General features: G+C 42.0%; 1 pseudogene; it reads left to right on the top strand.

Moving 5' to 3' along the window:
* The first annotated feature begins 20,710 nt into the window (after positions 1-20,710).
* On the top strand, positions 20,711-21,062 carry LOC127675370 (gamma-aminobutyric acid receptor-associated protein-like; annotated as a pseudogene).
* Positions 21,063-26,200: the final 5,138 nt, after the last annotated feature.

Below are 26,200 nucleotides of genomic sequence, written 5' to 3'. Positions count from 1 at the left end.
ACAAAATCATCCACGATATTTTATAGCAATTGAATTTATTTACTGAATTGCTTTTGGTAGCACTGCCATCGTCACAATATAGGATATTACAGGTCATGAATATGGGATGTCTTCATTTATATTCCCCTGAATTTCCTTCAGTCCTGTTCTGGAATTAATAGTGTACAAGTTTCCTGCTTTGTTACTTAAATTAATTCTCAAATGTTTTATTTTGTCTAATGTTATTATGAATTGAACTGGAATTTTTTAAATTTACTTTTCCATATTTTATTGTTAGTGCATGAAAATGCAACTATTTGATTGTATATTGACTGAATTCTATAGTATTTTGTGCAACATAGGAGTTATGTCATTTATACATTTACTTTTTCCTTTCCAATATTGAAGCCTTGAATTTCAGTTTTTTCCTGATTATTTTTCTCATTTTTAAATTTTTACTTAAGTATACTTCACCTTTTTATTAAAAAGAGACTTTTTCAAACAATAAATCCTGATTAGTTTCCCTTCTTCTGCTCCTCTCAGCTCCTCCCCACATTCCCTCCCAACTGGATCCACTCCCCTCGTGTCTCTCATTAGAACATAACAAGCACCTAAGAGATAACAAAACAAAATAAAATATAATAAGATAAAACAAAACCCAGCCCATTGTAGACAGACAAGGCAGCCCAACAGAAGGAAAAGAGACCAAGAGAAGACACAAGAATCAGTGACCCACTTATTCATACACTCAGGAATCCCATAAAAATACTAAACTGGGAGTCATAACATATATGCAGAAGACCTGGTGCAGACCTGTGCAGGCCCTGTGCAAGCTGACTCAGTTTCTGAGTTTATATGAGCTTTGCTTGGTTGATGTAGATGAACTTGTTTTCTCGGTGTCCTCCATCCCCTCTGGTCCTTACAGTCTTGGTGTTTGTTTGTTTGTTTGTTTGTTTTTTTAACTTTTTATTGGTTCTTTGTGAATCTCACACCAGGCACCCCAATCCCACTCATCTCTCTCTCTACCTGCCCTCCATCTTTGCAACCTTCCCTACAACAGAGGAAAAAAATAATCTCTTGTTGTTGAAGCTGCCATGTGTGTGTCATAGTGTGTCCTACATAGTGTGTCCTTTTGTCTACACTCATTTGCTTGCAAAATGTTCACTCCAATGAGTCACTGGTCTGGTTTGAGGCCTCTGGCTTCTGCTACACCATCAATACCGGATCCTCTCAGGGACTCCTCTCAGCTATCCTGTTGTTGCCCCGTGCCATGGAGATCCTGCAGCTTTGGACCTGTAGGGCTGGCCTTTTCATGGGCTCCAGCAGTTTAGTGATGGGCTAGATGATGGGGTGTCCCAACTCAGATCCCTGGATATGGTCGGCCCAGTGGCTCTCCCATTCTCACTACAGGGCTAACTCACCAGCAACCCCTGAAACCAGGGCCAGCTCTACCCTGCTGCCCAGACAAAGTGCAGAGCCCTCTCTTCCAAGTGTTGCAGCCATTTCTCCCACTCGCAAGTCTCCAGAGCCAGCTTTCCTGCCTGCTATAGATGGTGAGAAATGAGGAGGGGAGGAGGATCTCTTTCTCTCATCTGTGCCATTGCCCAGCAAGCAAAGAGGCGCGGCTCCTTTGTATTCACACCCTCAGGCTGGCTCACCTGCAACCCCCACACCCGGGCCAGCTCTTCTGCCTGCTGTACAGCCCTTAGATTCTTTCTGCCTCCTTTTCTGTGGGTTTCCTTTAACCCTGAGCGAAGGGATTTGATGGAGGCATTCCATTTAGGGCTGAAGAATATCCTCTTCTATTACTCCCCACCTATTCTTTTGAGGCTGGGTCCCTCCCACACTCATGGCCCACAATTTCTCACCTAGTCTAGAAGCTGGCAAGTGTCTCAATACTTTTTCTGCTTCAGTGGTAGGGTTATAGGCATGCATTGGATGCCTGTCTTGTTACAGGTATGCTGAAATCCAAGCTTTAGTCTTCCTGTTTGCTCAGTAAAGGCTCCTAACATGACTTATCTATCTAGTCCATGAATAATATTTTAATGGTCACAGAATTTAATTTGATGAAGATTTTTTTTTTTTTTTGGTTTTTTTCGAGACAGGGTTTCTCTGTGTAGCCCTGGCTGTCCTGGAATTCACTCTGTAGTCCAGGCTGGCCTCGAACACAGAAATCTGCCTGCCTCTGCCTCCCAAGTGCTGGGATTAAAGGCGTGCACCACCACTGCCTGTCTTGATGAAGATTTTTAATGCCAAGACTTTTAAGGGATACTGATCTGCCATTTTCTTTTCTTGTAATTTGTGTTTGTTGTTTTAGCTTCACATTGCCTTTATAAAACAAAGAAATGAGTTTACCTTCCTTTTTGGATACTGTCCTTTACTTTGTAGTTCAGACTAACTTTGAATACATACTTTTCCTGCCTCAAGCCTCCAGAGTGCAAGGATTACAGATATGTACCACCATATGTGAGTTGTGGCATCATGGACAGGTGGGCCTGACCTGTATAAGAAACAATGCCCCAGTGTAGGGGAATGCCAGGACAGGGAAGAGGCAGTGGGTAGGTTGGTGAGCACGTAGAGGGGGGATGGGTTAGGGAGTTCTCAGAGGGGAAACCAGAAAAGGGAATAACATTTGAAATGTAAATAAAGAAAATATCTAATAAAAAAAAAAGAAAAAGAAAAAAAGAAAGATAGCTGACTTATCTTTCTAGTATGCCTACCCCTCCTCCAACTTCTAGGCTCCAGGCAACTACAAGGCCCACAACCTACAGGGTCTTTCTATGTCACATACAACTTCTCTGCCCAGTCAGATTCTTCACATCTTGCGCTAAGCTCTATCCAGTTGAGGTCTTCTGAGGAGTAATAAACCAGAAAATGAATCATTTTTTCCTCTTGGATATCTTGTTGTTGCTTAGAGCCAGGGCAATTAAGTGGCTGGGCAGTACATTTAGGGGTAAAACCTATGTGAGCTTCAGGCTTCTGCACATTACCCGGAAGGCCCTACTCAGTAATAACATGCCCATTTTCCGGGCTGGAGAACCACATGGTGGCTCACAACCACCCATAATGAGATCTGATGCCCTCTTCTGGTGAATCTGAAGACAGCTACAGTGTACTCACATATAATAAATAAATAAATCTTAAAAAAATATGCTCATTTCCCCAGTGTAGCTGTGATCCTATACCTGTCAGTTTCCCCAAGGCATCTTTTAGTTCTGCCTCTTTCCCCTGCGCACTTAGTCCTCCTCATTCTGCCATCTTTCTCGCCTCTCTACTGCACGTTCATCCTTCAAAGCGGGATTACAAACTGTTGTATATATGTATATATCTCCCAAACAATTTTATAAGCAAATATTTATTTAATGAGTCATCGATCTGGTTCAAGATTTCTGGTTTCTGAAGCCCCATAAACACTAGACTATTGTTGAGACTTATCTAGAATAACCTCTTGTTGCCCAAAGTCAGGGTGATCTTATGTTTGGGCAGTACATCCAGGGCAAGATCTGTACGAGGTCCAGGCTGCTGCAGACCTCTCTTCCCTCAGTGCTGACTGCCTGGCCAACTCTCTCAGCATGACCATCATGCTTATAGTTTGTGGGAAGTGCCATTGGCTCCCTGCTCTTCTCCCCCAGCAAAGTGAGCTGTGCAAAGCTACATAAACAGTGATTCCATGTAGCTCCCGGTGCGCTGAGGACCAGCCCTACTTAGCAGTGGCAAGCTCCTTTGTCTGCAGTAGCCCCATATCCATTGCTACTGAAACATCTCTGGTTTTGCTACTCTGCCAAGCACATGGCTCCACTCTGCCATCTTTCTTTCCAGTTTCATGAGACCACTTTTTAAAGCATCTTCCGTAAGACTTGCCTTTTCCACTTGTTCATGAGATACTGTATACTCTGCAGACCCATCCTCTGCTTTGTCTCCCCTTGAAGCCTCCATGGGTCTTTCAGGCTCCTTACAGCTGCTCCAAGGTCCCTTGGGTGCTGACAGCTGCTGCCATCTTGAATCCCAGGATGCAGAATTTACAAGAACAACAAAAATTTCATCAAAGAGGTCAAGGAGATTAAGAAGATGCAAAGATATCAATGAACTTAAACAGACTGAATTTAAAGAGAAAAAAAAATAACTCCCGAGTGATGCCTAAGAAATACAAAGGTAAACAGGAAAGGGGACATTTGAAATGTAAATGAAGAATATATCTCATAAAAAAAAGAAAAAGAAAAGAAATACACAGCTGATGGAACTGACATGACAGAGACAGTCCAGGACTTGAAGACAAACAGAAAACCAGGACAAACAAATAAAAAAACCAAGCCAATAATCCAACTAGAAAACTCAAGGAAAAGTGTCACATCTAAAAAAGACCAGCTGTTTGTCTCTGTCTCTGGTCCCTGGAAGATAAGTTACCAGTAACCCTGATGGAAGGACAACATAAACCCCATTTGTCCCCATCTAAGGACAAGGCCTGGTTTTTGAAAAGAAGGCCATAAGGCACCAGCTCCAGGAACAGACCATAAGTCCCAGGAATTTGGCTATAAGGCACCAGTTCCAGGAACAGACCATAAAATCCAGAAACAAGGTCATAAAACCCCCTCCCAAAGAACAGCCTGGAGATAACCACAAAATGGGGAAATATCTTATCTCAGGATGGCCCGTCTGTGTTTGGCAGCTCTATTTCACCCTACGGTTAAACGTCCAGGGCACAGGAATGCAGACCACTGACCACTTATGACCCCCCTAGCACCCACCAATGAAATTTTAGATTACCTAATCCTTCTAGAGAGTTACCTCAGTTCCCTATAAGAAAGCCTTCATGCCTTTGTTTTGGGGTGACATTTTTTTGTTTCTGTAACTTGCTTACACAGATACCCAAAGATTGTTTTGAGTTGCCTTAATCACTTAGTTTAGCAGAACAGAATAGTTTTACTTGCTTACATAAATATCTAAGGTCTTTGTGTGGTTTTGCCTTTAAAAGTCCTCCCCAGGGGTCACAAACTCCATAACAAAAAGCTAACAACTAGAATAATCCAAACAGAAGATAGAATATCAGGGCTTGAAAATGAAGAAGAGACCTAGAGCAAGTAGGCAAAGAATGTGAAAAGGGGAAAAGAAACACACAAAATAGGAATGGGCATAAAATGTGGAACAACATAAAAAGACCAAACCTTTTATCATGGTATGCACTCACTAATAAGTGGATATTAACCTAGAAAACTGGAATACCCAAAACATAATACACACATCAAATGAGATACAAGAAGAAAGGAGGAGTGGCCCCTGGTTCTGGAAAGACTCAGTGAAGCAGTATTCGACAAAACCAGAACGGGGAAGTGGGAAGGGGTGGGTGGGAGGACAGGGGAAGAGAAGGGGACTTACGGGACTTTCGGGGAGTGGGGGGCTAGAAAAGGGGAAATCATTTGAAATGTAAATAAATTATATCGAATAAAAAATTAAAAAAAAAAGAAGATGATGAAGAACCCCCAAGTCAATGAGGTCATAGAAGAAAACTTCCACAAATTAAGAAAACACACATATAGATAAAAGAAGCATTCACCTCCATTCTCCCACTGCCTCTCCTCCACCTCCATCAGACTCCTGAACCATACAGGTAAGCTTCCCTTCCCCCACCCATCTTCCCTGCCCTCTGAGACCTCGGGGCCAAGATAAGCCACACTGAGCAGCCTGTATCCCAAGCAGCATCCACTCTCCTGCCACCTCTCCCCTGACCTCCATCAGACCTGAGACTCCAGAAACACACAGAACTGCAGGTCCAGAACCATACACTCCCAGGATATCCACCAGAGGCCTGCCAAACCAGGACCACTGAGGTTGACCCCCCTCCCAATACCTACTATGACAAGGGACCAAAACCATCCAGATGGCTAAAGGCCCTCGAAAGTACACAATCAATAAGAGCCAGTACGATATGAAACCTCCAGAGCACAGTTACTCTACTATAGCAAGCCCTGGATATCCTAACATAACTGAAACACAAGAAAATAGCCTTAAGTCCAATATTATAAAGATGATAGAGGCCTTTAAAGAAAGGAATAAATCCCTTAAAGAAATACAGGAAAATACAATCAAACGGGCAGGGGTCTTTAAAGAGGAAACAAATAAGTCCCTTAAAGATATAAGAAAATACAATTAAACAGGTGAAGGAAATAAATAAAACTGTGCAAGACCTGAAAGTGGAAATAGAAGCAATAAAGAAAACACAAACTGAGGGAATCCTGGAGATGGAAAACCTAAGGAGGAGAACAGGAACAACAGATGCAAGCATCACCAACAGAATACAGGAGATGGAAAAGAGAATCTCAGGCATGGAAGATACTGCAGAAGAAATCGATACATCAGTCAAAGAAAATGCTAAAGCTAAAAAGTCCCTGACACAAAGCATCTAGGATACCATGAAAAGTCCTAACCTAAGAATAATAGGAATAGAAGAAGGTAAAGAGTCCCACCTCCAAGGCCCAGAAAATATTCTCAGTAAAATCATAGAAGAAAACTTTCCCAACCTAAAGAGATGCCTATAAACATACAAGAAGCTTATAGAACACCAATTAGTCTGGACCAGAAAAGTAACTCCTCCTGGCACATAATAATCAAAACATAAAATCTACAGAACAAAGAAAGAATATTAAAAGAGGTAAAGGAAAAATGCCAGGTAGCATCCAAAGGGAGACCTATCAGAAACACACCTGACTTCTCACCAGAGACTAAAAACTAGAAGCACCTGGACAGATATCCTGCAACCTCTAAAGAAACCACCTAGCAAAATTATCAATCACCATAGATGGAGAAAACAAGACATTTCAAGACAAATCCAAATTCAAACAATATCTATCCACAAATTCAGCCCTACAAAAAATACTAGAAGGAAAAGTCCAACCCAAGAAAGATAACTACATCCAAGAAAACACATGAAGTAAGTAATTACATACCAGCAAAACCAAGAAAATCACACACAAGCTCTCTCTCTCTCTCTCTCTCTCTCTCACACACACACACACACACACACACACACACACACACACCACACAAAATCACACCCCACCAACATAAAAAAACAGGAAATAACAATCACTGGACATTAATATCTCTCAACATCAATGGACTCAATTCCCCAATAAAAAGATACAGGCTAACAAAATGGATGTCGAAACAGGATACAAGAAACACTTCAGCCATAAAGATAGACATTAGCTCAGAGTAAAGGGCTGGAAAAAGTTTCCTAAGCAAATGGACCCAAGAAGCTAGCTGGAGTAGCCATCCTAATATCTAATAAAATACACTTTCAACCAAAATTAATCAAAAGAGACAAGGAAGGGCACTTCATACTCACCAAAGAAAAAATGTACCAAGATAATATCTTAATTCTGAGCATTTATGCTCCTAACACAAAGGCATCTACATTTGTAAAAGAAACATTGCTAAAACTTAAATCACACATTGAACTCCCTACATTAATAGTGGGAGAGTTCAACAGCCCACTCTCACCAACTGACAGGGTATCCAGACAAAAACTAAACAGAGAAACAATAAAACTAATAGACATTATGAATCAAATGGACCTAACAGAAATGTGTAGAATATTTCACCCAAACATATATACCTTCTTTTCAGCACCTCCTGAATCCTTTTCCAAAATTGAGCACATTGTCAGTCACAAAACAGGTTTTAACAGATACAAGAAAATTGAAATAACTCCTTGTACCTTATCATACCATCATGGATTGAAGCTGGACTTCAGCAACAGCAGAAATAACAGAAAGCCTACACACTCATGGAAACTGAACAACTCTCTATTCAATGATCACTGGTTTAGGGAAGAAATAAAGAAAGAAATTAGAGACTCTAGAATTCAATGAAAATGAGAATACAACATATCCAAACTTATGGGACAGTATGAGAGCAGTGCTAAGAGGAAAGTTATAGCACATAAAGAAATTAGAAAGTTCTCATGTTAGCAATTTAAAAGTATACCACTGCATGTAGCTGACAGAAGTATCTTTTATCAATACTTAACCTGAGATTTTTAGCTAGATTTGGGATGACCAAATGCTTAGAAGCCTGAATCCACAACCAGCTTATGAGTGCCTGGAAATGGAGTCAGACACCTTGAAGAACTTAATAGCTTTGTTTTTTCTTTAAGGCCATGCTAACAAGAAAACTCTGTAAACAGGTAGATGATCTGAATCCCTTCAAGGAAATACCCCAGGGATTATTGTGGCTATGAGTCCTAACAAAAGAAAATCAAGTTTTTGTTTGAGTGTCTGAGGATTTAATTCTTTCCAGTATTTGAGAAAGCAGTCAAGTGATGACTTTCTTGGAATCAGTTTGTTACATCTGCAACAAGAGAGAGAAGGGGAGAGGGAACCTTGGGTCAGGGTTGCCCTCTCTCTGATTCCCAGCCTACCTGAATGGCCATTCATAGTCTGCCATCGGGGAGCAGCTAGTGTGATCTGATTTTTTTCCCCCTGAGAGAGGCCAGACTAGGTAATGGGATATCCAAACCTTACCCATGCTCCAGTCCCCCACTGTATCCCAGATTCCTCTGTTTGTATTCCAAAATCCTCAAAAATACCCACTTAAAGGGAAAGATAGAGAAGTCTTCAGTCAAAGTTGCCCTTTCCCTATCGTCATTTCCTAGTCCACCTGGATGGCTATGTCTAGTCTGTGAGCAGGGAACATCTAGTATGTGTACAGAGCCATATTGGGAGTCAAGGACTTTAGCCATGGACAATCCCTGGCTTCAGGCAGGAATCTGACTGATTCAGATTCCTGGAAGGACAATAGGGAAGTAGGTTAAGGCAGGAATTTTTATCCTAGGGTGGAGAAGCTCAGAGTGAAGGTTAAGCTCATTGTTCCTTCAGATCTAGGAATTCCTGAATTAAGCAGGTGACCCACCCAGCTGCCAGAGCAGTTGAGACAAGGACCGGCCGGAGAAGCTAGACAACTTCCACCGGAACTCAGCCTGGAGTCTGGGGGGAAGGGCTTGCCCAAACTGTTAAAAGGTCTGACCGCCATTAAAGTTGGGGCCTCGATCAGTAAAATATTGTCCTGGCCTTCCTTCTTTTCACCCCTTCCCCATCTATCCCTCAGCTTCTGCTCCAGCAACCCAGTTCGTAATAGCTGCAGGCAGCTATGGAATACAACAAGTATGGTCTATTCTACCCCTGGAAGAAAGGTCCTACTAAGTGGGATTTCTATGCCTTACCATCTGGGCCATCTCTTAATGTCTTTCTTCAGTAGATTACACAAGTTCTGAGAGAAACCAGAAGCTCCATTCACCCCTGCTCCAGCCTCACACAATCTAGTGATCAGATACAAAACTGGAGACAGAGCCAAATGCAGAAAAAAAAAAAAAGCATGTAGGCTCCAGCGCATTAGCCCATTGATACATACAGGGGAAGCCCACGGCCTTCTCATTCTGGAGCCCATCCTACCAAGTCAGAAGTTCTAATCCATAGGCAGAAATCAGCCAACAATTAAAATTATAGATCTAAGAGGGAAGAACCAGGGAACAATTACCACCAGAAATAGCTCGGTGTCCAATGCCTGGGATGCATCTGTAATTTTCTGGAACCTAAAGGGGCCTGGGAAATTACAATCCTTTGGCTCTGCTCTCTATACCACACACAGCTCAGAACATAGGCTTAGGCCAGCTGCACTCCATAGCTGCTGCCGTACTTGGTGCTCATCCCACAATCCTGCCATTTCTTGCAACTTTTATATGAACACCAGTACCACATAGGAGACTCTTACATATTACCAACCTAGGCTGACAGCATAAAATGGAGCTTGGGGCCCCTCTGGACTACACTTTTTTTTTTTTTTTTTTTTGATTTGGTTTTTTTTTTTTTTTTTTTTTTTTTTTTTTCTGAGATAGGGTTTCTCTGTGTAGCCCTGGCTGTCCCGGAACTCACTCTGTAGACCAGGCCATTCTCGAACTCAGAAATCCACCTGCCTCTGCCTCCCAGAGTATTGGGACTCTGCCTGGCTGACTACACTATTTCTGTACTGATCTTGAAGAAATACTTTCTAGATGATTCATCTCAATGACCCTGAGCTTTTACTAATCACAGCTAATTCTTCAGCCCCAGATAACCAGTATCTATTGTCCCCAAAGCAAAATTTTCACTCCAGGGGACTCTTGTAAATCATAGCCAGTTAGTTTTTCATCCCCAACTGATGAGAACCACAGATCACATTAACAGTCCTGATATAATATTTAAGGGACTCTCAAACTTCTCTGGGAACCTTCAGAAGCCAAACCTACTAACCTATCACTAGCCATGGCTGACAGGGAGTTCACAGGTATTCATCACATTCCTGTCTAGTCCCCAGATGGGCAGGCTGGAGGCCTTTTGGGGAAACAACTCTGGTTATGTAAGCTTCAAACCTGTGACTTGGCCCTGAAGTATAAAACATCACCCAAACAAAACAGGTTACATGCAACTCATGGGCTGTTCTAGAACTGGCCAGCAAGGTTTCAGACATGTGCATGGCATGTAGGCCACTTCTACTTGCCATCTATTTGATCATATTTCTTTTTTCCCAATGTAATATTTTTATTGATTATTTAAGAATTTCACATCATGTACCCTAAGCACACTCACTTCCCAGTCCTCCCATGTCTGCTCCCACTGACCACCCTTGTGACAAGAAGGAGGAGGAGGAGAAGGAAGAGAAGAGGAAGACGATGATGATGATGATGATGATGATGATGAAACAAAAACCAAGTCCAATTTGTGTTGCCCATATATACACTGAAACATGGTCAAATTCCCAGTGGCCAGCCCCTGAAAGAAAACTGAGTCTTTCTCCACCCATACCCCACTAGAAGCCATCAATTGTGGAGAGCTATGTTTTTTAACATCAATATCACTTTTATTTTTTGTTTTTTGCTTTTCTTTTTTGTTTTGTTTTTCAAGACAGGGTTTTTCCTGTGTAGCCCTGGCTGTCCTGGAACTCACTCTGTAGATGAGGCTGGCCTTGAACTCAGAAATCTGCCTGCCTTTGCTTCCCAAGTACTGGGGTTAAAGGCGTGCGCTGCCACTACCTGGCAAGAATCACATTTTAAGAGTTCTCTTCAATGATTTTCTGTCTAAGCTGTTTCTTTTTTGGGTGGGGTGGGGAGTAGATAGAAGTCGTCACAGAAGCCTTCTCTTTTACAACTGAGAGACTGCAGTCACTGATACCACTGTACAAAGAGCTTTCTTTCCCTTTAATAGTCAGCAGGACCATGGATCATGGGACTTCCACATGGTTTCTAGCAAAAGCATGGGCCATGGACATCCACATGGTCCTCGTGTTAACAAATGCCATGGACCTCAGCATGCTCTCTGATGGCAGTACAGACCATCGACATCATCATGGCCTTCTGCCACAGCAAGATTGTGAACCACAACTTGGCCCTCCTTGGAAGGATAGGCCACTCACATCAACATGGCCCCCAGTGGCAGCCCAGGCTATGGACATCCACCTGGCTTCCTGTGGTAGCACTGACCTTGGACATCCATATGGCCTCCAATGGTAGCACAGACTATGGACATCGACATGAACCTCATGTTTCAATACAGCCTAGGGCAGTAGCTCATGGATAACAGCATGGCCTTCAGGGGCAGCATGGACTATAGAGGTCTTTTGGGGTGGGGTGGGGGCAGGGGATCCAATCCATTCTTCATCTCCACTATCCTGCCTTTGTTCAGAGCCAGGGTGATCATGTAGCTGGTTAGTGCATTTGGAGGTTGAGTCTGCCCAAGCTCCAATCTGCTGCACATCACCCTGTCAGCCCCATTTAGCAATTACATGTTCCCCATTCATCACAGCCTTCTCTCATACCTGTCACCACCATTGCGTGTCTAGTTCCATCTTTCCCATTGAGCACTCATCCCTCTGTCCCTCTGTCTTTCCCACCTCTCTATCACATATTTATTTGTCATAGCGATACTGGAAACAGCAGTGTCTCACACATTTTTTTTTCCTCAAACAGTTTTACATGCAAATATTCACTGCAGTGAGTCACTGATCTCGTTCAAGGTTTCTTATTTCTGAAACACCATAAATACTTGGCCATTGCCAAGACTCCTCTCAAATATCCTGCCATTGTCTGGAGTCAGGGTGATGTTGTGGCTAGGCAGGGCATCTGGGGCAGGTTCTGAGCAAGCTCCTGGTTGCCACACACCTCCAGCTCTCAATGTCTTCCAGTCTAACAGTTGTCTAAAGGACCAGGCTTGACCTTTGTGCTTGTAGCCTGCTGGCAGCACTACTGCCTCCACTCCCTATCTCCCAGCAAAGCAAGCAACACAGGTTGGGGCTGCAGTAGCTCCAAGCTGGGGCCAGCAAGTGGGCCTACGACCAACTCTATTCATTAATGACATTTCCATAGGAGCTTCCATCTCTCTCTCTCTCTCTCTCTCTCTCTCTCTCTCTCACACACACACACACACACACACACACACACACACACACACACACACCACACCCTGTCCTTGGTGCTTGCTGCCCCAAGGCTAACTGCTGAGCTTGTAGGCTGCACGGGAGCACCGCTGCCCTGAGATTTCCATCTCCCAGCAGGGCGAGCAGCATGGTCAATCCATGGTTCAGCAGGCATTACTGTTGGCTGAGATGCCATCTTTCCAATTTCCTGAGTTCAATTTTTAAAAGCATCTTTCCATAAAGACTTGCCTTTCATTTTCTTTTAGCTGTTCTGAAGGTACTGTGGGCTCTTCAGATTCCTTTTCCACCTCCTTGTCACCCTTCAGAGCCTCCATGGGTCTCTCAGACTCCTCAGAGCTTCACAGTGGGTGCCAGCAGATTCCACCATCTTGGCTTTCTCCTACTTGCTCATTTTTCAACAGCATAACTACCTTCCCTGTCACGTATCATTAACAACCATGAGGCTAAGGGTTCAAGGCTGCAACAAGTAACACATGTAACATAAAAGGCAGTCACAAAGCAGGCGGATTCTCAATTGGGAGAGAACTAAATTCATTCCTGGTAGGGTACAGGGAATATCTAATTGGAACAATAGTAGTAATAGTCCCAAGGATCATCAGGGTAGAAATGTTCATGGCACAACTGGTGAATACTTGCAAGAACATTCTTGACCATTGTCAAAACAATACCATTTGTGCTCCTGGAGAGCCCCTGGGCATAACAACCAGGTCAAGGATGGTATCTGCTATGGAAAAGCAGCACCAAGAGCATTGAAACGAGATGTTACAAATGCCACTTTACTATTGGAAGTGAGATCCTAGAAGGAGAATCACCCAGGGTATTCAGAACATGGCAGTCTGGTGTCAGATTTCCAGAGCTTAATCCCTTCTTGTTCTCATGACTCTATATCAGTGAAGGGGTTCTGATACACTAAATGCACCCCTTCTGTTACCTCTGGGGGCTTTTCTCCTGAAGGCGATTCCTTTATTGACAACAATTAGCAGAAATTGTGAAGTATGTAGGAAATACAGGAACCTTTAACAGCCTATCAAACTTTACCCAGTAAGAAACCATTTCATCTCTCACCTCCCAGGTCTCTAGTACATTCTACAGGGTCCCTCCACCTCCCACCTTCCCAGGTTGTCTGTTTCCATTCATTCTAATGGCCCTCAGGGCTTCAGTCCTGTTCCACCCCCGAATACCTGATCATGCTACCCTTTTTAACCCCCCTTTGAAATGCCCAACAGTGGGGAGAGGGAACTTGTGGAGTCCACCCACCTCTAGTAGAAAGACAGGGCATCAAGTGGAGGGATGGGGTTGCCATTCCACAGTCACAACTCTGACCCAGAATTGTTCCTTCTAAAATAACTTCAGGGACAAAAATGGAGAAGAAACTGACCTGTCCAGACTGGGATCCATCTCAAGGGTAGACTCCAAGGTCTGGCACTATTACTGATGCTGTGGTGTGCTTACAGACAGGAGCTTAGCATGGCTGTCCTCCAAGAGGCCCAACAAGCAGAGGACTGAGACAGACACAGATACTTACACCCAACCAATGTACAGAAGCCAGAGATCCCTGTGGTTGAATTAGGGAAAGGCTGGAAGAAGCTGAGGAGGAGGTTGACCTCATAAGAAGACCAGCAGTCTCAACTAACCTAGTCCCCTGAGATCTCTCAGACACTGAGCCACCAACTGGCAGCACACATAAGCTGGTCCCAGGTCCCCGACACATATACAGCAGAGGACTGCCTGGTCTGGCCTCAGTGAGAGAAGATGCACCTAACACCAGAGAGACTTGAGGCCCCAGGGAGTGGGGAGGCCTGGCGGGGTGGGTTGGAGACATTCCTCTTGGAGACAGGGGAGGAGGAATGGGATTAGGAACTGTCAGAGGGCGGACTGGGAGGGGGGATAATGACTGGACTGTAAAAAAAGATTAAAGATAATTTTCAAAAAGGAAAGAAATCAGTTCATCTAACTCTCAACTCATGCCAAGAGCTACTCAGAGCTGTGGAGCTATCCTACCCTTTTGGTTTATTTCCATGTTCATTATTTCCCAGTTGATGAGACGTTTGTCTTCCAGTTTGTATTTAGAATAGGACAGTGTAAAGAAAAAAACCAGGCATTCATTTCTTAAGGCCAATGGGTATAAGAGACATTATGTCAACTTGACACACAAACTGCAGTTATCTAAACAGAGAGAACCTCAATTGAGAAGATACCTCCATAAGATCTGGCTGAAATTTTCACCTGAAGAAATTCGGATGGCCGAGAAGTATCTTAAGAAATGCTCAACATCATTAGTCATTAGGGAAATGCAAATCAAAACAACCCTGAGATTTCATCTCACACCAGTCAGAATGGCTAAGGTTAAAAACTCAGGAGACAGCAGGTGTTGGCGAGGATGTGGAGAAAGAGGAATACTCCTCCACTGCTGGTGCGGCTGTAAGATGGTACAACCACTTTGGAAATCAGTCTGGCGGTTCCTCAGAAAACTGGACATGACACTTCTGGAGGACCCTGCTATACCTCTCCTGGGCATATACCCAGAGGATTCCCCGGCATGCAATAAGGACACATGCTCCATTATGTTCATAGCAGCCTTATTTATAATAGCCAGAAGCTGGAAAGAACCCAGATGTCCCTCAATGGAGGAATGGATACAGAAAAATGTGGTATATTTACACAATGGAATACTACTCAGCAATTAAAAACAATGAATTCATGAAATTTTTAGGCAAATGGTTGGAACTGGAAAATATCATCCTAAGTGAGGTAACCCAATCACAAAAGAACACACATGGAATGCAATCTCTGATAAGTGGATATTAATTAGCCCAGAAGCTCTGAATACCCAAGGCACAATTAGCATAACAAATGACTCCCATGAAGAAGTGAGGAGAAGGTCCTGATCCTGGAAAGGCCTGATCCAGCATTGGAGGGGAGTATCAGGACAGAGAAAAAGGAGAGAGGTGATTGGAGAATGGGGTGGAGAGAAGAAGACTTATGGGACATATGGGGAGTGGGAAACTGGGAAAGGGGAAATCATTTGGAATGTAAACAAAGAATATAGAAAATAAAAAAAGAGAGAGAAAAAAGAAATATATATATATAAGATTTGGCTGAAAGTCATGTTCTTAATTATTGATTGATGGGGGAGTTCCCAGCCTATTTTGGGTAGTTCTATCCCTGGGCTGGTGGTCCTGGGTTCTATAAGAAAGCAGGCAGTGCAAGCTAGGGGGATCAAGCCAGTAAACAGCACCCTTCCATGGACTCTGCATCAGCTCCTGCCTCCAGGAACCTGCCCTGTGTAAGTTCTTGTCCTGACTTCCTTCAATGATAAATAGCAATATGGAAGTATAAACCAGCTTTGCTTTGGAGAGCCCTTTGCTCTCCAACTCGCTTTTTGGTCATCGTATCTTACTGCAGTAATCGAAACCCTAACTAAAACAAGTTGGTACAAGGATTGTGAAGTATTTCTGTGACAGACTTGTGGAAGGACTTTGGAACTTTGGGGTAGAGAAGCCATTGAGTATTGAAAGCTCAGTGGGATATTCTGTGGAATCTTGGAAGGTAAGAATGTTGAGAGCAGTGAAGAAGATGGAGGCCCAGCTTGTAAAGTTTCAGAGAGATGTTTAAAGCTATTTTTATTTATTTATTTATTTATTTATTTTTGTTTTTATGAGACAGGGTCTCTCTATGTAGCCCTGGCTGTCCGGGAACTCACTTTGTAGACTAGGCTGGCCTCGAACTAAGAAATAAAGCTATTTTTAATTAAGATTCTATCATTTTGGTCAGCTGTGGCTGAAGAGTCAGCCATGATTAACATGAGACTGGCAACACTGAAGTGAAACCTTTGCATTACCAAGACAATTGATGCTGATTAGTTGGAGCTAAGAAATTAGTGATGCAGGCTGGAGAGATGGCTCAGTGATTAAGAGTGCTGACTGTTCTTCCAGAGGTCCTGAGTTCAATTCCCAGCAACCACATGGTGGCTTACAATGGGATCTGATGCCCTCTTTTGGTGTGCCTGGTGTGCCTACAGTGTACTCATATAAATAAAAGTAAATCTTAAACAAACAAACAAACAAAAAGAAATTAGTGATGATCGAGAAGAGATCAGCATGATTGAGGTGAAATCTTCTAGAAAGTGTTTGCTCAAGGTCAGAACACACAAATGGTGTTTGATCACAGCAATAGAAATCCTACTTAAGACAGTTGAGACCCACCAATAGAGAAACAAAATTTATAGAATATATATGGGACTTATTAGAATGGCTTACTGGCTGTGGTGCATCTAGTCCAATAATGGCTGAATACTAACAGATGAGCCAAGAATCCAGTAGTTGTACAGTCCACAAGGCTGGATGTCTCAACTGGACTTCAGTGCATGCCAGAATCCAGAAGAAGTAGGCTTTAATGTTTGTGAAGGAATGCACTTGCTAACCAGAGCAAGAGCAAGTAGGCAGAAATCAAACCTCCTTTATCCATGTCCTTTCTATTGGCTGCCACAAGAAGGTGTGTCCCACATAAAAAGGGGGTCTTCCCACCTCAAAAGATCCAGATTAAAAGTGGGACTTTCCATTTCAAATGATTTTATTAAGAAAAGAAAATTCCCACAGTCTGTAGAGGTGAGTTGTGCATGGTCCCCTGAAACCTATTATCTAGCCCAGGGTTCACTCTTCCATCCTGAAGAGCCTTGAAGGACCCCAAGAGTGCCCTGCTCCCCTATGGAAGCCTTCAGTGGCACCAAGATTAACCAGCTTGGAACCCTGCTCCACTCCTCCCTTTCCATCTGGGTCCTTCTGGGGTGCAGCCTGCAGGAGTGAGTTGTACACAGGCCCTGAACTCCATTGTCTAGCTCTGGGCTCACTCTTCAGTCCTGAGGAGCTTTGCAGGACCCCCAGAGCATTCTGTAGAAACCCCTAAGAACTACCAGCTTGGAACATTACCCCACTAATCCCTTGCCAGTGAGGCCTTTGTAAAACACAGCCATCAGAGTGGGGTACCCTGACCTCCATTGTCTGCCCCACCCTCCAGCCCCTTCCTGAGAAGTTCTGCTGTCATCAGGATCATCCAGCCAACACCAGGAAAAAACAGATGCCTAAAGGACAGCATAAGAAGACAACCAGCAAGGCCCAGGGCAATATGGCCCAACTAGAGCCCAGTCATCCTGCTACAGCAAGCGCTGGATATCCTAAGGAAAATGAAGCACAAGAAGAGGGTCTTAAATTCAATCTTATAAAGAAGACAGAGGTCTTTAAAGAGGACATGAATAAATTCCTTAAGGAAATACAGGAAAATATATCTAAACAGGTAGAGACATTAAAAGAGGAGACAAATAAAAATAAACACAGGAAAATGGAGTCAAGCAGGTGAAGGATATGAATAAAGCTGTCCAAGACCTGAAACCGGAATATAAGCAATAAAGAAAACACAAACTGAGGGAATCCTGAAGCTGGAAAACCTAGGAAAGAGATCAGGAACTACAGACATAGGCATCACTAAGAGAATACTAACTACACTCAGGAGAACACAAGAAATAAATAATTCTGGACCATTAAAACCAATGGTCCACACACACACACACACACACACACACACACACACACACACACACACAGAGCAAGCCTCAACAGAATCAAGAAGTTTGAAATAGCTCCTTGTTATCTTATCAGACTACCAATCGATTAAAGCAGGACTTCAACAACAACAGAGAAACAAAGCCTACATGGTCCTGGAACCTGAAGAATACTCTACTCAATGATCACTGGGTCAGGGAAAAAATAAAGAAAGAAATCAAAGACTCTAGAATTCAATAAAAATGAGAATGCAACACACTCAAACTTATGACATATGAGAGCAGTGCTAGGAGGAAATTTCACGGCACTAAGTGCTCCCATAAAGAAATTGGAAGGATCTCATGCCAATGAATTAAAAGTACACATGAAAGCTATAGAAAAACGAAGCAAACACAGTAAGGAGGAATAGAATGCAGGAAATAATCAAACTCAGGGCTGAAATTAATCAATTAGAAACAAAGAGAACAATACAAAGAATCAAAACCAAAAACTAGTTCTCTGAGAAAATCAACGAGATAGACAAAATAACTAAAAGACAGAGAGACAATACCCAAATTAACAAAATCAGAAATTAAAAGGGAGAAATAAGAGCAAACACTGAGGAAATTTAAAGAACATTAGGTTTTGCTTGAAAAGACTTCATCCCACCAAATTGGAAAATCTAAATGAAATGGATGTTTTTCTAGACTGATATCAATTGCCAAAACTAAGTCAAGATCAGGTCAAATATCTGAATAGTCCTATAACCTGTAAGGAAATAGAAGCAGTCATTAAAATTCTCCCAATAAAAAAAGAGCTCAGGGCCAGATGGTTTTAGTGAAGAATTCTAGCAGACGTTCAAAGAAAAGCTAGTGACAATACTCTTCGAACTATTCCACAATATAGAAACAGAAGGAATATTGCCAAACTCATTCTATATGAGGGCACAGTCATCCTGTGTGGTGGTTTGAATATTCTTGATCTATAGGATGTGGTACTATTAAGAGATGTGGCCTTATCGGAGAAAGTATATTCATGTTGGGGTGTGCTTTGAAGTACTGAAGAGTATGACCCAGTATAGAAGAGTCAGTCTTCTCCTGGCTGACTTCTGATCAAAATGCCAGAACTCTCTGCTGCTCCTCCACCACCATGTCTGCCTCCTGCCATGATGATAATTGACTGAACCTTCACAGTAATGGAAACCCTAACTAAGGCATGTTGATACTAAATCACACAAAGACTTAACAAAGAAAGAGAATTTCAGACCAATTTGCCTAATGAACTACTTAATAAAATACTAGCAAACTGAATCCAAAAATACATCAAAGACATCATCTACCATGATTAAGTATGCTTCGTCCCAGGGATGCAGGGGTGGTTCAATACATGAAAATCTACCCTCATAATCCACCACATAAATAAACTGAAAGAAAAAAAAATCATCTCACTAAATGCCAAAAAAGCATTTGAAAAAAAATCCAACATCCCTTCATGATAAAAGTCTCAGAGAAAGCAGGAATACAATGTCCATACCTAAATACAGTAAAGGCAATGTACATCAAGTCAATAGACAACATTAAATTAAATGGAGAGAAACTTAAAGCAATTCCACCAAAATCAGGGACAAGACAGGCTGTCCATTCTCTCCATGTCTCTTCAATATAGTATTTGAAGTTCTAGCTAGAGCAATAAGACAACTAAAGGAGATCGAGGTGATACAAACTAGAAAGGAGAAGTCAAAGTATCACCATTCACAAATGATACGATAGTATACATAGGTTATCCCAAAATTCTACCAGAGAGCTACAGCTGATAAACACCTTCAGCAATGTGTCTAGAGACAAAATTAAGTAAAAAAAATCAATACCCCTCTTTTATACAAATGATGATAAAGAGGCTGAGAAAGAAATCAGAAAAACAACACCCTTCACAATACTCACAAAAAATTTAAAATAACTTGGTGTGACTCTAATCAAGCAAGTGAAAGATCTGTATGACAAGAACTTCAAGTCTTTGAAGAAAGAAATTGAAGAAGATATCAGAGGATGGAAAGATCTCCCATGCTCACAGATCAGTATGTTTAACATAGTGAAAATGGCTATCTTACCAAAAACAATCTACAGATTCAATATAATCCCCATCAAAATTTCAACACAATTCTTTACTGATCTTGGCAGGGTAATTTTCAACTTCAGATGGAAAAACAGACAAACAAGCAACCCCCCCAAAACAAAACAAAAAACCTCAAAAAACGATTCTGAACAATAAAAGAACTGGCTGTATCAGCATTGCTAACCTCAAGCTGTACTACAGAGCAACAATGCACGGTATTGGTACAGAGACAGGCAGGTTGATCAGTGGAATAGAATCAAAGATCCAGAAATAACCCCCCCCCCACACCTATGGATACTTGATTTTTGACAAAGAAGCCAAAACCATACAATGGAAAAAATAAAGCATCTTCAACAAATGATGTTCTAACTGGATGTCTACATGTAGAAAAATGAAAATAGATCCATACTTATCACTCTGTACAGAACTTTAAATCTAACAGAACAAAAAGTGGGGAATAACCATTGGTACAAGAGACAACTTCCTGAACTAATGCCTTAGACACTAAGGTCAACAATTTATAAATGGAACCTCACGAAATAGAACAGTTTCGGTGAAAGCCGCCTCAGCCGCTGCGGTCCCCCCTCCCGCTCTCTCCCCCCCCCCCCCCAGTGGGGAGAATGAAGTTCATGAACAAAGAGGAGCATCTTCAAGAAGCGCCACACTGAGGGCGAGAAAATCCGAAAGAAATACCTAGACCGGGTCTCGGTGATAGTGGAAAACGCTCCCAAAGCTCAGATAGGAGACCTGGAAAAAAAGGATAGGAGACCTGGTGCCTTCGGATCTTACAGCTGCTCAATTCTACTTCTTGATCCGGGAGCGAATTCATCTCTGTGCTGAAGATGCCTTGTTTTTGTCAACAATGTCATTCCACCCACCAGTGCCACGATGGATCAGCTGTACCAGGAACACCACGGAGAGGACTTCTTTCTATACATTGCCTGCAGTGATGAAAGCGACTACGGTCTGTAGTGAAGCTGTTGTACCTGAGGTGGGGGCTTCCATTCTACAAAGAGAGGTGGCGCTCCTTCCTTAACAGTTCCTCCTTCAGGCTCAAACACCATCTCCGTTCTTCAGGACCTGCACTTAATGTTTGAGGCTGCCTCTCCAGCCCCTCTCAGCGGGAGGGTAATGGAAGATACGGGCCCTGTACTTCTCTCTTACCCTTGTTTCCCCTCCATTCCCACTCTGCTTTAGACTTCTTTTTTATTTTATTTTATTAGATATTTGTTTTATTTATATTTCAAGTGTTATCCCCTTTCCTCGTGACCCCTCCAACCCCCCTCCCCCTGCCCACCAACCCACTTCCCCCTACTTTTCTGCCTTGGCATTCCTCTACACTGAGACATTGAGCCTTCACAGGGCCTGTCCTCACATATGAATCTGTTGTATTCTGTAATGGTGTACCTTAAAAGGATCAGGAAATCCCCCAGACACTTTGTGGACTGTTTATGAGTTAAAAGTCTTATCTTGACACAGGGCCTTCACCCTTCTGCTTCTGCTAATTACGGTTGGCTCTTACATTGTTGATACCTTTACTAGATGATAATTTCTATCTGGATACCATTAAGGTGATGGTTATTTGATCACTTAAATCCTATCAAGACTTCTGATTTCTGCATCTGATTCCTCAAGTGTATTGCTATTCAGAAGGAGGCAGAGACTTTTGGACTAAACTTGTTCAATCAGAGCATACCAGATGCCAGCACTCTTGGTAATAGGGTTGGAAATAGAAGGCTTCATAGGATTGGAAACTCCTGCACTTGTTACTGGTGTTCAGAACTTTTAAGTTCCCAAGCCAACAGATTTATGAACATCTATGTGAGCGGGAAGCATCTAGCAGCTATGTGACTTTCTCTTCCATGGATGAGAGTGTATTACAGAATGCCAGGGACTGGATCTGCTCTTCATGCAACAAGGGGGTCTCTTCGTTGTGTCTCATAAGTTTGGATATGTTGTATATTAATTTTCATTGAGTTATAGGAAGTCTTTAATTTCTTTCTTTATTATAGCCTCGACCGCAGGGTCATTCAGTAGGGAGTTGTTGATTATCCATGACTTTGTATGCTTTCTGCTGTTTCTATGTTAAAAAAAACATAGCTTTAATTAGTGGTGGTCTCATATGATGCAGGAAGTTATTTTAGTTTTCTGGTATTATTGAGAGTTGCTGTGTAACTGATTATATGGTCAATTTTTAAGGTGTTCTCTGAGGTGCTGAAAAGTTATATTTCTTTGTGGTTTTTTCCCCCATGTGTGTGTTTGAGTGAAATATTCTGTAGACATCTGTTAGGTCCATTTTGTTTATAATGTCTCTTAGCTACATTATTTCTTTGTTTAGTTTTTGACTAGGTGACCTGTCTATTGGTAATAGTTGGGTATTGAAGTCTTCCACTATTTGTTATTTATAAACAATATTTATTTACTTATTTATTTATTCATTCATTCATTTACTTTATATTCTAATATCAGTGCCCTCTTTCCACCCAGTACCCCCTCACACAGATCCTACCCCACTTTCCCCTCCATTTCTCCTCTGAGAAGGTGAATCCAAACCTCCTTGGATGTATGCCCCCCACATCCTTTCCCACTGAGGCCAGACAAGGCATTCCAGTTAGGAGAACAGGATCTACAGGCAGGCAACAGCTTTAGAGACAGCCCCCACTCCAGTTGTTGGGACACCTGCATGAAAACCAAACTGCACATCTGCTACATATGTGTAGGGGGCCTAGATCCAGTCCATGTTTGTTCTTTGGTAGTTCAGTGTCTGAGGGCTCCCCAAGGGTCCAAATTAAGTTGACCCTGTTAATCTTCCTGTGGAGTCCCTGTCCTCTTTGGGTCCTTCAGTCCTCCCAATGCTTCCATAGGACTCCTTGAGCCCCATCTAATATTTGACTGTGGGTCTTTGCATCTTTCCATTGGCTGTTGGGTGGAGCCTCTCAGAGGACAATGCTAGGTTCCTGTCTGCAAGCATAGTAGAGTATCATTAATAGTGTCAGGGATTGATTCTTGCCCACCCATGGGATGGGTCTCAATTTTGGCCAGTTATTGGTTGTCCATTCCCTCTGTCTCTGTTCTGTCTTTGTCCCTCACATCGTGTAGGCAGGACATATTTTGGGTCAAAGGTTTTGTGGTTGGGTTAGTGTTTTAGCCCTCTTCTTGGAGTCCTGCCTGGCTACAGGAAGTGGCCATTTCAGGATCCATATTCTCCACTGCCAGAAGTCTCAGCTACAGTTGCCCCTATAGCTCCCTGGGGCCTCCCCCATCCCAGGTTCCACCTTAGACCCATCAGAATAACTAAGATAAAAAACTCTAAGGACAGCACATGCTATCAAGGATGTGGAGCAAGGGGGAACATTCCTACATTGCTGGTAAGGATGCAAACGTGTACAACCACTCTGGAAATCAATTTGGAGGTTTCTCAGAAAAATGGGAATAGTGCTACCTCAAGACCCAGCTGTACCACTCCTGCACATATACCTAAAAGATGCTCCACCATCCCACAGGGACACTTGTTCAACTATGTTCATAGCAGCCTTATTTGTAATAGCTAGAAACTGGAAACAACCTAGATGTCCCTCAACTGAAGAATGGATAAAGAAAATGTGGTTTATTTACACAGTGGAATACTACTATTAAAAACTAGGGCATCCTGAATTTTGCAGGCAAATGGATGGAATTAGAAAATATCGTGAAGTAACCCAGACCCAAAAGGACTTGCATATTATGTACTCACTTATAAGTGGATATTAGCCATAAAATACAGGAGAACCACACTACAGTCCACAGAACCAATGAAGCCAAATAACAAAGAGGGCCTACAAAGAGAGGATGCTTGAATCTTTTTTCAAAAGGGGAAATACAATAGATATTGAAGGTGGAAGGAGGGAGGTAATTTGGTAGGAGGGGAAGGGGGCAGAGGGAAGCAGGTGTAGGGAGAGCAGGGGAGAGAGAACAGACATAGGTCAGGGGTGATCTCTACGACTTTCCAGAAATCTTAATGTGTAGTGTTTGTTGTATGATTTCAGCTTCATTACTCTTTCTTTTACAAATGTAGATGCCCTTCTGTTTTGGGCATAAACGTTTAGAATTGAAAGGTTATCTAGGTGGAGTTTTTCTTTTTCTTTTCTTTTTTTCTCGTTTTTCTTTTCTTTTCTTTTCCTTTTTCTTTTTTCTCTTTTGGTTTTTCGAGACAGGGTTTCTCTGTGTAGACCTAGCTGTCCTGGAACTCACTTTGTATTCAGAATTCAGAAATCCACCTGCCTATGCCTCCCAAGTGCTGGGATTAAAGGCATGTGCCACCACTGCCTGGCTCTAGGTGGAGCTTTATCTTTTGATTAACTTTGGTTTGAAGTCTATTTTGTTAGATATTAGAATAGCTGCAACAGCTTGCTTCTTAGTCCATTTGCTTGGAAAATCTTTTTCCAATCCTTCAGTCTGAGAAAATGTCTGGTTGAGGTATGTTTCCTTTATGCAGTAGAAGGATGGATCCTGTTTGTGTATCATTCTGTTAGCCTTTATCTTTTTGGGGAAGTTGATTCTATTGATATTGAGAGATTTATGACCAATGATGATTGTTATTGTTATTTTTATTTTTTGTTGTTGGTGGTGATTGTGTTTATGTGTGTGTGTGTGTGTTTCTCTTCTTTGGATTTTTCTGCTGTGAGGTTATTTAGTGCGTTTTCATGAATGTAGTTAACTTCCTTGGGTTGGACTTTTCCTTCTAGTACTTTCTGTACATCTGGATTTCTGGACAGATATTAACTTTGTCATGAAATATTTTTTCCATCTATGGTGATTGAATGTTTTGTGGGTACAGTAGTTGGGAATGGGAACCATGTTCTCTTAGAGCCTGCGTAAGATATCTTTCTAGCTTTTAGATGTAGGTGCTGATTTCTGGGTTTGTTTTTGTTGGCTGGGTGTTTTGTTCCTTGGTTTCTCTTTCCTCTTTGGTAATCTGGTCTGTGTGGCCTGGATTTCTGGTGGTTGGTGTGACTTCCAAAATTCTTGTTGATTTTCTCAGAATGGCTAGATTACTAGTGGTTCCTGCTATTTACTGTAAGTCCCTTCACATCCAAGCATGCTAAAATAGACTTATATACTTTTATTTTTTAAATTAAAACATAATTATATCATTTCCCCTTCCCTTTCCTCCTTACAATCAATCCCTCTCATATCTTCTTTCTATCAAATTCATGGCCTCTTTTTCTTTGTTACGTTACATATATAATTTATAATTTAGATATATAAATGCATATATACCTACAGTTTTTTTAGTTTGTTTGTTAGTTGTATATATGTTGTTCCACAGATGACCAATTCATATTGAATAATCAATTAGGGGGATTATTCCAGGGAATACTTTTTCTTCTGCTCTCAGCATTCCTTAGTTGCCTATATTTTTTGTTTAGGGTTAGGACCCAGTGAGATTTCCCCTTCCATATTACATATATTACCAGAAACCAAAAATAGTTTTTATGATAATGTAAATTTCTTTTTAAATAAAACAGATTGGGGCCGGAGAGTTTGCTCAGTCGGTGCAGTACTGATATATGTCTGTAACACTAGTGATGGTCAGACAGACACAGGAAGGCCCTTGGAACTTTCTAGCCAGCCTGTCTAGCAACATTGGTGAGCTCTCGCTCAAGTTTTAGCGAGAGAACTTGACTCAAAATTTGGAGAGTGATGGAGAAAGATGTCTACTGTGAATGCCTGACCTCCAATTGCATGTGCATTGCATGTAACCATAAATGCACACTGAAGTAATGTAAAGCTCAACTGAGAAAACATGAGACTAATACTTGAACATGAACTCTGACTGATTATTCACATATTATTTGAGCCTTTTGCTTCCAATCAATTTTAAATGAGATGTGGGTTAGTCAGATCTACACAGTACAATAGCATTAGCCATGGAAATGATATTCAGTAAGGAAAAACATAGTTTTTGCATTCATTTAATGTTTTTGCTATAAACGCATCACAAGATGACCTGGGGAACCTACTACCCACTTTGCGATTACCTAATATGAGTCTTTTAATCCAGTGCAAGAAGACTTTGTCTTTTTTCCCTCTGCTTTCATTTCTTATCTTCTGTCCTCCCTTCTTTCTCA

This window comes from Apodemus sylvaticus, chromosome X (assembly GCF_947179515.1).
Source record: "Apodemus sylvaticus chromosome X, mApoSyl1.1, whole genome shotgun sequence".
Lineage (NCBI taxonomy): Eukaryota > Metazoa > Chordata > Mammalia > Rodentia > Muridae > Apodemus > Apodemus sylvaticus.
Note: the sequence above shows the minus strand (reverse complement) of the source record. Positions and strands in the feature narration are given on the sequence as shown.